This window comes from Ovis canadensis, chromosome 10 (assembly GCF_042477335.2).
Source record: "Ovis canadensis isolate MfBH-ARS-UI-01 breed Bighorn chromosome 10, ARS-UI_OviCan_v2, whole genome shotgun sequence".
In the NCBI taxonomy this organism is placed as follows: Eukaryota; Metazoa; Chordata; class Mammalia; order Artiodactyla; family Bovidae; genus Ovis; species Ovis canadensis.
In genome coordinates, this window is record NC_091254.1 from 16942883 (window position 1) to 16957897 (window position 15015).

General features: G+C 40.8%; 1 protein-coding gene and 1 pseudogene across 3 annotated transcripts in view; one reads left to right on the forward strand and one right to left on the reverse strand.

The window, feature by feature from the left end:
* DIAPH3 (diaphanous related formin 3) overlaps positions 1 to 15015 on the forward strand; it is a 562554-nt gene that overhangs the window by 483319 nt on the left and 64220 nt on the right. The window lies entirely within an intron of this gene.
* Positions 2112 to 2442, reverse strand: LOC138446826 (large ribosomal subunit protein eL31 pseudogene; annotated as a pseudogene).

Below are 15015 nucleotides of genomic sequence, written 5' to 3' on the forward strand. Positions count from 1 at the left end.
CAGATGCTTTTTAGAAAATGTTTCTGAGGACCTTCTGTAACTTACATCATTAGTATTTTCACCTCTGAGGTAATATACAATTCTTGAACAGTGACAGTTTTTTTTTCCTCCCTCTGGCCTTAAATTCCTAAGGGCTTTGAACACTAAGGGCTTTGAACACTGACTCTCCAACAGGGATAATGAGATGTCTTACAGACAATGTTTTGACCACAGTTCTATATCAAATGTAAAACCTTCTTTATGTGATTGTATCTTTATTCAGAAACATTTGCCTTGCTTTTGTTGTCAAGTGAAATCTGACTCCTGGAAGGACAGCAGCTGCCAGTGCCTTTCTAGCGGTTACTTTGATGGTGCTCAGAAACTGTTTTTCAGAACTAATCTGCCTTGACTGATGTTGCTTTGGTTCCTCCAGACACAAGCAGGTAGCCTGATGGGGCTGGCATTCCTTCCCTTTTCACCTACCGTTACGGCCGGGTTGATGGCAGTGGGCATACTCAGACCCTCCCAGAGGTTCTTCTGTTTATAGCACAGTCTTCTTTTCTCTGTCTTTGCCATTATTTTTCAAATGGACCCAAAGTGAAAAGGCAGTGGTGAGAGGCAAATAGGATAGAATTAGTGATGGTCTAGAAACACTTAGGGCTGTTTTTCCCTCAGGATTTTTATTTTGTAGGAAATAGACAAACCCACATCATTGATTTACTTCATTCTTACACAGTCATGGATATGTTGACAAATAACTTTAAAGAACCATGAGTTTACAGTTTGAGTACTAAAGTATGGTTCCTCCTTTTATATAACTTGAGGAACCATTGTTGTATGAAAATCACAGAACAGCAAATACAATAAAGTCATCTTTATCAAAATAATATTTATTACCAAGACATGAAAAATGAAACTGACAAAGTAAGTTATACATTCCTATCAATCTTTTGCAAATTTCGTGTATTTATTCAGTAAAAAGGCCTTACTTACAAATTCTATTTGAGCTTTTCTAATTGGTTGTAATTGTTATCCATCCTTTTGGGAAAAAGGTGATTTTTAAAAAGTAGAACCAAAAAAGAGGTATCATAGTATAAATGTAAAATAGAAATCAAAATTCTCAACTTATATAGATGGTTAAAGAGTTACTTATGGAATTTTTCAGTATGAAAATTCAGCCAAGTATACAGTTAGTAAGTTGCATTCTTTTCGATTGCTTTAATAGGATAAAAATTATGGGAATTAAAGCTAAGTTCCTACAATACTTCTTTAATAGCAACCCTATTCCCCACCCCACGTAAATTCTTCTTAAATTTTCACTTGGGTTTGTTACATATGCTAGTCTGTCAATGAAGATGAATTATTGGGGCAGATAAATAAATGGCCTTACAATATTTGCTTACTAGCTTAAATAACTGTCTATAACTGTATTCTGCTAAGCTTTGAAAATTCTAGTCATTTTCCTCTCTGTTTGCCTAAAGTCTTCCTCATACATTCAGTTTTATAGCTAACAGGCACATACAGAGAAGAGTACTTGCAGTGGTGATGTGTTTCATGGTGTTTCGTTCATCCAGCCAGCATTTTTGAGCAACCACATGTAGAACGTTTGGTCCAAAAGTGGCACAGTGTTACCTGACCTGATTGTACTTCCATGTTTCACAGAAGAAACTACTGACGTTTATATCACATTTTCCACTTTTATTAAATAAGTTATTTCCAGGGTTTTATGAAAAAAATATTTTTTCAAATAATAAGCCAAAATGGTTTCATTAAATGTTAATAGTGTCTAATATTTCAGACATAATATTTTATTAATTTTTAGACTCTATGTTTTAACTTAATTTTGACTAAGTAAATCATTCCCATGGTTCGAATTGAGAATCTCTAAAGAAAATACAGTGAGCAGTCCCTCTCCTGCTTGTCCCTTCAACCAGGCAGTTTCCCCCTTCCCAGCAAAAATGCATATTGGTTAAGATTAGATTCAAGTGCATGTAAGAAAAGACTCAAATATCATTGACTTAAATACTTCACTTAGAGATGTTTAAAGGTCTGACGCTTATACTGAAGTTCCACAGTGTCATCAGGGACTTGGACTCCTGTCTTTATTGTTTGCAGTTGTATAACTTTAACCGTCAGTGGTTAGCTCTCATCCACATTGACTGTAGATTTTTGAAGGTGGTGACAAGACCATTGGTAACCAACGTATAGAGTTTGTTTGGTGAGCCTTCATCTTCTTTCCGTCTTCTGGAGGACCGCACGGGGTCCAGGACGGGACATCACTGCCCCTTTGGCTCAGCTTTGTTGAGCCCGGTGTCTCTGCTTGTCTGGAGTGCCCGCCTCCTTCACAGGCACGTGCGTCTGGAATCCCAGTCCATGCATGTGCTTGTGAATGTTGATGCTGTGCTCTCCGGCCACCCTTCATTCATGGCAGGCCTTCTCACCGTTCTGCTTTGCAGGGGCCATTCTTCCAGGTCCAGGTTGGAAGAAATGTGGGTGAGGAATTGGCTCCAGCGGTCTTTGTGCTTACCGTCTTTATCCTTTAGCTTCTAGTCTCAAGGCTGCTTCTTCGTCCAGTCTGGCTCCTGGAGTGCTAGCTGTCATTTCTGTTACTCCAGGGAGGAGAGAGAGCTCAGTAAGAGCGGAAGTTCCTAGCTCTTTATAGAGCTTTCCCCAACATCAAGAATAGGAGATGCAGAGAAAAGTGCGGATTACAGGGGACTCCTGTGAAAGAAATGCCTGTCGTGGATAGGGCATGAGCAGCTGGTGAGAAAGTGTGCCCTGGGTGGACATCAGCAGGGGCAGCAGCAGCCAGAGGCAGGCTTCGCTGACAGTATTTCACCTTTTTGTTCAGGAGCAACCTCTGTTTTTTTCTTTTTTTTTGGCAAGAACATTTAAGGTTTGCTTTCTTAGCAGATTGTAGTTATACAGTATAGTTTTGTCAACTGTAGTCACCCTATTATACATTAGATCCTCTGACCTTACTCATTTTATTACTGAAAGTTTGCCCCCTTTTACCTTTCCCTGTTTCCCCTACCATACCTCCCACTACTGGAATCACTTTTCTAATCTCTGTTTCTGAGTTTCATTTTTGTTTTTTTCTTTTTTGGATCCACAGAGAAGTGACTCCATGCAGTACCTTCTGTCTAGTTTATTCTGCTTAGCATAATGCCCTCCAGATTCGTCCATGATGTCAGGATGAAATGGAAGGACTTGCTTATTTTTAAGACTGAATAATACTACATTAGATATTGTATACACATATATGTATGTGTGTGTGTATATACACACACACACGCCACATTTTCTTTATCCATTCATTCACTGATGGACACTTAGGGTATTTCCATACCTTGGCTCTTATGAATAACCCTGTAATGAACATAAGAGTACAAATATCTCCTTGAGATAATAGTTTCATTTCCTTTCTAATCTTTCTGAAAATTAAAAACCAGCTCAAAGGGTTACTGTCGTGGCTTATAGCCTACCAAAAGTATTTCACAAATAATTACTTTTTTTAAGAAAGATACTACTTTTTCCCACCTTTTTCAACATTTCACTATCAAAAATTCTCAGTTACACATACTGTATAGTACATGCATTAGTGGAAGAGTTTGTTTTAAAGAGATATTATTAGCAGATAGTACCATCTGACTTTTGGAAACTTGCTTATGGTGATCTCCTTCCTTCCTGGTATCATTTTAACAGGCTTGTCACATTAAGCTAATCCCATTCAGTAGCTATGAATAGGATTAGATGGTGTGTTTTATTTAGGCGAGGAACACTCTGGTGTTTATAATTTATAGTGTTTTTTCCTTGAATAAAACACTAATGTTTTTGAAAATTTGGATGATTTGTCAAGTGCTAGACAGATTTGATTTTGAGCTGTTCAAAGGTAGGCTTTAGAACAAGAGGAATTTAGCTGTGTAATTACAAGACTTACCACAGTACCTTCTCTAAAGGTTTAGGATCTTATTAGAGTGGTTTATGTTCAGTGTTATTCTTTTTAAAGGGAGGAAAGTTGAGTGTGAGTTTTTCCTCACCACAGGTGACATAGTGTCAGGAAGGCAGCCAGCAGCATAACCTTGACCTTGAAGCCTGTTTCCTCACTGTAACACTGAAATAGTAACTCCAACCATAAAACATTGTTTTGAGTCTAAAAATGAATATATAAAGGGCCTGGGGCTGGCATTTTTCTTTCTTTCTGCTGGTAAATTTCCCTGTTGTGGTTTAGTGATCTCTGTAGCGATGATTAGAGATAAAAAGTTCAGTATGATTAGTGACATATAGGATTGCCCATTTTAATAATTGTCTTTTTTTTAAACATTTGGAATTCAGAGGCTAGCACTTTGGAAGATATATCCTCCTATACGTGATTCTCTTGGTTGCTGTAAACTCAGTGATAGTAATTTTGAGGTGGGTTATGGCTGTAGAGAAAAGTCACCAATGTTTCTGTTGCATGGGTAACTGGAAGCGTAATGTAGTCGTTACAGGTCTTCCTTGTTTATCTTGGCCATTCTGGATGTTCTGTGATGCGTGTGGGCTTTCTCTGGTTGGGGGGCGCTGTGAGCACATGGGCTTAGTGGCTGTGACGCACAGGCTCACGGGCTTAGTTGCCCCGTGGCATATGGGATCTTCCCTGACCAGGGACTAGATCCATGGCCTCTGCGTTTGCAGGAATCCATAAACCTGAACCACCAGGGACATCCCTCGTTATGGGCTTTGTAGGGATTCTTCTATAAATACCGTCTTTTCAGTATATAATGGTCATTCATTACCTAATAGTAAATACATAGCCAAAAAGTAAGACTTCTCCCGAAGCCTTGGCTGGATCAGAAACATTGGGCTCTTAGATGACAGATTAATGCAGAACTTGGAACTAGACGAAGCAACAGAGACCACAAGTTCTATCCCAGTGGAACACTGGATGGCACTGAAGGTGGCTGGCCGACAGACGGCTCCCTCTGGACAGACTGTCAAGTAAGCCCCTGAGAAGCACTTACAGATGCTCTAAGTGCTTACAGCTTATATCAATGCATATAGATTAAAAACTGACATTTTAAAAATTGTACCATATTTTATGCATTTTTAACATTTTAATGATCGTAAGAGTTTTTAATTGTTTCACAAACTCAGAATAGTTCTAAGTATTTTTTTTCTTAAATTATCCCAGCCCTTGTTGGTGTTTTGAATATATTTGATCTGTGTTTCTGGGTGCATTTTGTGAGAGTACTCCAGTGTGCAAATTTTTAAATTTAATTAGAATTTTTTTTTTTATTTTACCTTATTTTACTTTACAATACTGTATTGGTTTTGCCATACATCAGCATGAATCCGCCACGGGTATACATGAGTTCCCAATCCTGACTCCCACCTCCCTCCCCATACCATCTCTCTGGGTCATCCCAGTGCACCAAGCCCCAAGGATCCTGTATATCCTGCATCGAACCTAGACTGGTGATTCGTTTCTTACATGATATTATACATGTTTCAATGCCATTCTCCCAAATCATCCCACCCTCGCCCTCTCCCACAGAGTCCAAAAGTCTGTTCTATACATCTGTGTCTCTTTCAGGGTTATCGTTACCATCTTTCTAAATTCCATATATATATGTGTTAGTATACTGTATTAGTGTTTTTCTTTCTGGCTTACTTCACTCTGTATAATTGGCTCCAGTTTCATCATCTCATTAGAACTGATTCAAATGTATTCTTTTTAATGGCTGAGTAATACTCCATTGTGTATGTGTACCACAGCTTTCTTATCCATTCCTCTGCTGATGGACATCTAGGTTGCTTCCATGTCCTGGGTATTATAAACAGGGCTGCGATGAACATTGGGGTACACTTGTCTCTTTCAATTCTGGTTTCCTTGGTGTGTATGCCCAGCAGTGGGATTGCTGGGTCATAAGGCAGTTCTATTTCCAGTTTTTTAAGGAATCTCCACACTGTTCTCCATAGTGGCTGTAATAGTTTGCATTCCCACCATCAGTGTAAGAGGGTTCCCTTTTCTCCACACCCTCTCCAGCATTTATTGCTTGTAGACTTCTGGATCGCAGCCATTCTGACTAGTGTGAAATGGTACCTCATTGTGGTCTTGATTTGCATTTCTCTGATCATGAGTGATGTTGAGCATCTTTTCATGTGTTTGTTAGCCATCCGTATGTCTTCTTTGGAGAAATGTCTATTTAGTTCTTTGGCCCATTTTTTCATTGGGTCATTTATTTTTCTGGAATTGAGCTGCAGAAGTTGCTTGTATATTTTTGAGATTAGTTGTTTGTCAGTTGCTTCATTTGCTATTATTTTCTCCCATTCAGAAGGCTGTCTTTTCACCTTACTTACAGTTTCCTTTGTAATAGACACCCATGTCACTGTAGTTACAATCATCACAAAGGAGAGATGAGATAATAATTTGAGTCAAGTATCCCCCGTTGGGCTTCCCTGGTAGCTCAGCTGGTAAAAAATCTGCCTGCAATGCAGGAGACCCCAGTTTGATTCCTGGGGCGGGAAGATGCCCTGGAGAAGGGATAGGCTACGCACTCCAGTATTCTTGGTCTTTCCTAGTGGCTCAGATGATAAAGAATCTGCTTGCAATGTGGGATACCTGGGTTCGATCCCTGGGTTCGGAAGATCCTCTGGAGGAGGGCATGGCAGCCCACTCCAGTATTCTGCCCTGGAGAATCTCCATGGACAGAGGAGCCTGGTGGGCTACAGTCCAAGGGGTTCCAAAGAGTTGGACACGACTGAGCGACTAAGCACAGCACAGTACATCCCACTGGTGGTTAGATCGTTCATTTCTTTAAAACAAAGTTCAATGAGTGAATGTATTTTATGATGATTCTGTTTTTTTATGTGTTTAGGAACGAATAGAGGGAATGTAACTTCCAAGATCAGGCTTCAAATTTCGCATCAGCCACTTATAGTGAAACCTTCTTTGAGTTGTTTAAGCTGTCTTATGTTCAGTATCATATTTATAAAATGGAGATAATAATATCTGCTTCAAAAGGTCTCTATGAGTACTTGAAGCTATTCAGATATCAAGAGTTTGGTATGCATGTTGCCAGGGAAAGAGCACTTGCCCTTGAGAGGAACCTGTATTTTTGTTGTTGACATCATTTTCATTATCATCAGTTTTAAATTAACGTTTCTTGGATGTCCAAGTCCAGCATTATTCCCTTGAATTTAAGAAAAGTGGAATCATGAATATTCATGCATTTCAATATAAAAATTTTCATCAAGAGAATAATATGGCTCTAGCCATTGTAACCCACTGCTTGTGGGTTATCTGTTGAATTACATATCTGTGCATTGAGATTTTAAAACTAATTGATATTAATATGGCTGGTCTACTTTACAGTATAGGTTTTAAACACTCTCATCTTTTTGCAAAGGGTAATCTTTAGAGGTGCTCAGTGGTGTCATTATCTTCATGCACACTTTAAAAAATGCTTACATGGAAGCAAGCACTATATATGCTCACTTATGGTATCTTATTTACTTTTTACAGTAAGTGTGCAGGTGAAGATTATCATTCTCATATTAGATAAAGAAAACATCAGTCTTAGAGAGTCTATAGGATTTGTTCAAAGTAATACCTGGTCTTGTATCACCAGGTCACTCTTAATTCCATTAAACTGCCACTATTTTTCTCAAAGTGCTGTGCTGTGCTGTGCTGTGCTGTGTTTAGTCACTCAGTCATGTCCAACTCCTTGAGACCCCATGGACTGTAGCTCACCAGGCTCCTCTGTCCATGGGATTCTCCAGACAAGAATTCTAGAGTAGGTTGCCATGCCCTTCTCCAGGGGATCTTCCCAACCAAAGGGATCGAACCCAGGTCTCCTGCATTGCTTTGCCATCTCAGCCACCAAGGAAGCCCAAAAGTGCTATAATTGGGACAATCTATGGGAACTTCCTCTCCTCTGTTAACTAGGGACAGATTTTGTCTCAATCTAAAGAACATTCTCACAGATGGGACGGTACAATGAAAGGCTGACTCCCTTAGGATGGGCCGACCTCTTTCCCAGTTTTAAGATTCAAGCGCAGGCAGAAATGTTGTTTGCCAGGAATGCTATGAAAAGTTCAGGTCTCTGTGAGCAACTGGGTTTGTATCTAGTGAAGGTCTCCCCGAGTCGCAAGACCATGCCCTCTGGTGACCCATGTCCTCACCCCTCTAATCAGACACCGCGTCACAGAGGCTTTATCAGTGCTGTCACAGAGCTTCAGACCCTCACAAAGGTACTGCTAGAGGACAGGTGCGTTAAACCAATATTTGATTGCCTGCCTTGTGTTGGGAACTTTGCTAAGCAGATAATTTGTGACGTCTTCTGGAGGTGAATTCTGAATAATATTTTGAGGACAGATAAGTTGATGTGTGCTCATTAACATCTTGGAGAAGGGCATGGCAACCCACTCCAGTATTCTTGCCTGGAGAATCCCATGGACAGAGGAGCTTGCAGGTTACAGTCCATGGGGTCGCAAGAGTCAGACACGACTTAGCGACTAAACCACCACCACCATTAACATCTAGATAATAGTTGGTTATATGATAAGCAGTAACAACTAATGGATGCATGAAAGGAAAGAAGACAACCATACGCCTCGTATAGATAGATAAGTGGGGAAATAGGACCTGCTTCTGGCACATAAACATCTCAAGTTATAAGAAGTTTTGGTTAAAAGAAAATTATTTCATGCTGCCCCTCCTCATTTGTCTCCCTGATTTCTTACTGTACTTAAAATGGGGAGGTTCTTTTTTATTTTTGGATGGGTAGAATACCAGAAACACTTTTAGTATAGAATTAAACTGTATATTGTATGCTAGAAAATGGGATTACATGCTCTGCATACACCAGCCAGCTCCCTGAGAGCCCTCGTCAGCCATCCCATGAAGCTAAGAAAGCTTAGATTTTTTGATACTTAAGGTAATAAATACACCTTCTGTTTAAGTCACTTTAATAAGTAATGTGTCTCTTGAAGTTGGAGCATCCTGATTTGGATGGGCTGAGAGAAGGAGCCCTGTGAAGGTGAAGTTGGGGATATGACATCTTATTAAAGAAAGGGACAGGAGAAAAGGTAAAGATATAAATACAGAGGTTTAAGATTTTGACATCTTTCTTTTAAGTAAAACTTATTTTTAGTTTAACTTTTGTAAAGGCTTCAACAGTGTCATCAAGGATTTGGACTTCTTTGCTCTCCATGGCTATTTTCTCTTGGGCTCATCAATTCACGCTTGCAAGGTACTGACATCATAGCCGCACACACCCACATCCAATGACAGATGGGTCTAGGGAACAGCTCTCTTCTTTTGAGTCTCTGCTTTCAGGAAGGAAGGCTCTTTGCCAGCAGTTTCGCTGCCTTCTCTGCCAGGACTAAACGATGGCCAGTGGGGAGGCTGTCTCTGCCACTGAAGAGCCCTCACCCATAGCCTTCTAGCCACTGCCCGGTGCCCTCCCTTCTTCACGTCTTTACGCTCTTTATTCCATCCCCTGCGGCAGAATGTTTCAACGGAGATTTGATCAGGTCATTCTACACTTAGTGATTGTTGGTGGCTCCCCTTTAGACACTGAAAGGAGTCACTTACTCCCTGCCCTCCCCATCCCAGATCAGCCTGAACAGCACGTACATGACGCCAGTCCTGCATGGAGTCGGGCTGGGTCTTGGTCCTACTGGTGAACACTTTAAGATCATACACTGAGTGTGTTTTTAGATTTCTGAAAGCAGGGACCTTCAGGATACAGCAGATGATGTATTGTGTGAAGATAGTCATCAGTATTTGTTAAGCAAATGTTTATGGTATGCTTCTTATGGGTCAGACACTGTACTTGGAGTATAGAATTGAACAAAACAAACACTGTAATGTTGTCGAGGAGCCTGTGATCTAGGAATAAGGGCATTAAATTGACCAAGTATTTGTAAGTCAGTGTGACAAACGTTAGAAAGGTAGACAGTGGCAGAAGACTTACTAACAGAAGGACAAACCCTACTCTGAACGTGAGCTTCCCCGAAGAAGGTGTTCAAATGAGAGCTGGGCGGGTCCTTGCCAGGTGCAGACGGTGAGGACGGAGGCCAGGCATGTGGAGAAGAGATGGAGGCTGACCGACATGTCGGGACCCAGACAGGAGATGGTAGAGGGGTGAACCAGAATTGAAGCAGAGAGGACAGAAAGAGAGCGTGGCACACGGGAACCGTATGTGGGGAAGGAACCTGTGACGTGAGCACATGGATTCAACTGTTGTTCCCTGAGCAACGGAGCAGGGCTTGGTTAGAGAAGAAAGAAAGACTGAGAGAGCGTGGTGCCAGCGACCGCCTCAGTCAGCCCCTTGCTGTTGCCGGACAGAATGCTGTTCCCACGGCACAGCCCGAGGTGCCAGGCCCTCCAGGCGCTGTGTCCAGGCCTCTCCCTCCAGGTGTTCCGTGGGCAGTACGCGCAGACAGAACACCTCTGACCTGTGCGGCTTATGTTCGCACTGGCTGTCTCCACTACGCCTGTGCCGTCTCCCTTTGCGCTGGCCCTCGAGTTCAGTGTTCTGTACTCTGTGTGTCTCATTGTCCCACAGAGAAGTTTACAGGATGAGCCAGATACTCAGCAAGTCTACAGTATCCTATAGGTCAGAGTCTCCTGCCAGTCGTCCAGGAACCCACCACCACTGCTTTATGACCCAAAATGTGGTGACTTGTGTTTATCTCCTTATGCAACAGTTATTTTTTTAGCATTAGATTCATGCCAGTGATACCGTGGGCCATGGAAAGAACTTGTGTTTTGCAGTTATTAAAATGTAAAATATTCACCACATATACAAACATAGGCCAAAAACTATTCTAACGATCTCTGTGCTTTGACTTCCCTATTTCTAATACATTTCATGAGTTGTCCTGAGGATTCCATGGCATAAGTCAAGGGCTTAGTAATCATGAGAAGTAATATATGGGTAAGGGCGATGTCGTGAGCACAGGAAAGGAAGTCTTTGCGGCTGTGGGCAGTGTGGTGCGGAGAGAGGGAAGAGCGGACTGTGGGTCATGAGGTGAGGCGTGTTGGTGGTTGACCATGGCAACAAAGCTGCCCTTGGCTGCTTTCCTCAGAAGGGCTGTGGGTAAGAAGACACTCGAAGCTTCAAGGACTGTCCAGTACAAAGGAGTTCTCAAATTTAGTTGGGCTCTATTGTTAAGAAGCAAATCACTGTGCTCACTTAAACTTGGACCTTGGAGAGTGTATTTTATGAGTTCAACCCTGAATTACTTTCACAGTTCAAGAACACTGACAAAGTGACTTAAAAGTGTACAATTATCTAACTATTGCAGAAAGTCAGTTTGGGGGTGGAAAGTCTATATTAAAATGGAAAGAACAGTGCTCACTTGCATGTACTTTAAAGAGCATGTTAAAGCCCCGCTTCTTGGCTAGGGTACCTTATAGTTGTTCAATTACATCCTCTGAGCGTTTTGTCTTTTTGACAGAGCAAACTGATTTCAAAGTAGAGCTTTGTTCTCTGTAACTGTGTTGCTTAAAAACTTTCAGGCAAAATTCAGAGCTCAGTGTGAATACTCTCTTTAATTATTTTTGTTAATTTGTTCTTTTGAGTAGTTTTTGTGGAGGAAAAATTTCTCCAAAAAAAAAAAGATGTAGTAAACAAGTTTAAGAAATTAAATATAGTGATAATAATAACTAACATTTATTAAGTTCTTAGTTTATAGATCAGGCACTCTGCTAAGATGCATTATCTCATTTAGTAATCACTATTGCAAGATGAGAGCCAGCCTTCTCTTCATTTTTCAGATAAAGAAACTAAAACTTAGACTGTCCCACACTCACACAACTCAGAAGAGAAAGAGCCAGCATTCATGTCCCGTGTTTCTGGCCATGTTGTTAGTTGAACAGGTTCTTTATTATTCCTTTATCCTTGTTTCTTTAGCAATATTTGGATAAGGATTGAGTTCAAATTCAGTGAAAGTTGAATCCCATACTTTTTTGAGCATAGAATCATCATCTTATTAATATATCCCTAATCTACTTCCTTGTAAATTCCATGCCTTTTTCCAGTTGCAGTTTTGATTACCATGTATTATGTCATTTTTTAACTAACTTTAAATGTAGCGAGTACATTTGAAATATAACAATAATGAGTTTTTTGAAATCTATAAAAATGTTTGAAGATACTGTAATTTTCTAAGCCCAAATTTTCTACCTTAACTGTCATCCATCTGCTATTTTTCAAAAAGACCAACTTAATAAGAGTAAATATGTTAAAACCAACGTTTCTATAAAATTACAGGCTCACTCTGAAATAAAAGTTATTCGTTAAAAATATGAAAAACACAGAAGGGATGTTCTCATTCAGATGCCTTGGGTTTGACAGAGGAGGCAAAAATACACAGTAGAGAAAAGACAGTCTCTTCAACAAGTGGTGCTGGCAGAACTGCTCAGCTATGTGTATAAGAATGAAACTAGAACACTCTCTGACACTGTTCACAAAAATAAACTCAGAAGGGATTAAAGACCTAAATGTAAGACCAGAAACTATAAAACTCTTAGAGGAAAACATAGGCAGAACACTCTCTGACATAAATCACAGCAAGATCCTCTACGACCCACATTTAGAGAAATAAAAATAAAAACAAAAATAATTGGGACCTAATTAAACTTAAAATCTTTTTCACAGTGAAGGAAACGATAAGCAAGGTGAAAAGACAAGCCTCAGAATGGGAGAAAACAATAGCAAATGAAACAACTAACAAAGAATTAATCTCCAAAATATACAAGCAGCTAACACAGCTCAATACCTGAAAAATAAAAACCCAGTCAAAAAGTGGGCAGAAGAACTAAACAGAGACTTCTTCTCTGTCCAGAGAAGACAGAGAGATGGCTAATAAACACATGAAAAGATGCTCAACATCAGTCATTATTAGAGAAATGCAAATCAGAACCACAATGAGGTATCATCTCACACTGGTCAGAATGACCATCATCAAAAAGTCTGCAAACAATAAATGCTGGAGAGAGTGTGAAGGAAAGGAAACCCTCTTACACTGTTGGTGGGAATGCAAACTGATGAAACCACTATGGAGAACAGTGTGGCGATTGCTTAAAAAAGCTAGGAATAAAACTACAATCCCACTACTGGGCATATGCCCTGAGGAACCCAAAATTGAAAAAGACACATGTAACGCAGTGTTCACTGCAGCACTGTTCACGATAGCTAGAACATGGAAACAACCTAGATGTCAGATGAATGGATAAGGAAGCTGTGGTACGTGTGCACAACGGAATATTACTCAGCCATAAAAAGGAATGCGTTTGAGTCAGTTCTAATGAGGTGGGTGAACCTAGAGACTATTATACAGTGAAGTAACTCAGAAAGAGAAAGACAAATATCATATAATAACGCATATATATGGAATCTAGAAAGATGGTATTGACAATCCTACATGCAGGGCAGCAAACGAGACACAGATATAAAGAACAGACTTAGACTCAGTGGGAAAAGAAAAGGGTGAGAGAGCAGCACTGAAACATACACATCACTGTATGTAAAATAGATAGCCAGTGTGAGTTTGATGTATGACTCAGCACCCAAAGCCCGTTCTCTGTGACACCCTGGAGGAATGGGGTGGGGAGGCTGGTGAGGGGGGGGGATGGAGGGGACACATGTATGCCTGGCAAACACCATCACAGTCAGTTCAGCCCCTCACTCGTGTCGGGCTCTTTGTGACCCCATGGACTGCAGCACGCCAGGCTTCCCTGTCCATCACCAACTCCTGGAGTTTACTCAAACTCATGTCCATCGAGTCAGTGATGCCATCCAACCATCTCGTCCTCTGTCGTCCCCTTCTCCTCCAACCTGCTGTCTCTCCCAGCATCAGGGTCTTTTCCAGTGAGTCAGTTCTTCATATCAGGTGGCCAAAGTATTGGAGTTTCAGCTTCAGCATCAGTCCTTCCAATGAATATTCAGGACTTATATATGTCTCAACATAGTTATCTGTAGTTTATGGAAAGAGGTGATTTATTCATTTTTGTAGCCATCATACTTACTAGTTAAGAAAATCATACATGTCAAAATAGATTTTTCAAAACAATGAACTTAGTTTTTGACTGTCCAAAATAAATAGAGTCCACCCTTTTTTTTTAAGTTCAGAAGACAGACAGTATATGGGGTGGGGGATATTATAAAAGCAATACAGCTTTAAAATATTCAGAAAATGCATTCCAGATATAGGTTAGGCTTGTGGGGTACAAACTCAGGAATTCTCAATATGCACATGGCACTTAAATAGACTGAGTGGCTGACCTCGAAAATAAGTGTGGGCAGAAAGGTAATGCTCAGGGCCTGAGCCCTGGGACTTGCTGTGATAACACTTAAGGGCTCAGGACAGTGAGGAGACACACAGAACACTGAGAGGAAGACCAAGCAGTCTGATATCCTGGAAGCCAAGGAAGGCGATCCCAGGTCGAGTGAATAACACCAAGGCTCACTACCACGGAGGGAGTCAAGTTTGGTGAGAACCGAGACAGGACCGTTGGTTTTTTTCATTGTGGAGGAGGCTCTGCAAATGGTAGGACAAATACCTGATTGGAACAGGTTCAAAAGGGAATAAGAGGAATTAGAAACTGAGATTATAGATAATTCTTTCAAGGAAATTTGATATAAAAGGAAGGAGAAAAATGAATTGGTAGTTTGAGGAAAAATTGAGGTCCAGGAAAGGGTATTTGTTTGTTTTAAGATGAAAAAGCATTTGTTTGCTAAAGAGAAGAACCCAGGGACATGGGGAGAAGTTGACGCTGTAAGAAGACGGTGAGTGGGCCCCTGGAATCTTGTCCTTGAATGAGAGGCTGTGTGGTCTGGGTCAGAAGACGGGGAGGCCCCCTTCTCGCTGGACTGGGTCATGGTGGAGACGGGAGGGAAGGCAGGGTGTGGCGGGGAGGGAAGCAGGGGAAGGATGGCACAGTGAAGGGAGTTTGTAGTTCTTGCCTCACCAGTTTGTAAGTCATCTTCATTTCTTCTCTTCTAGTATAAGAATTTTATGGGAAGCTTTTTCTGTATTGTGCAG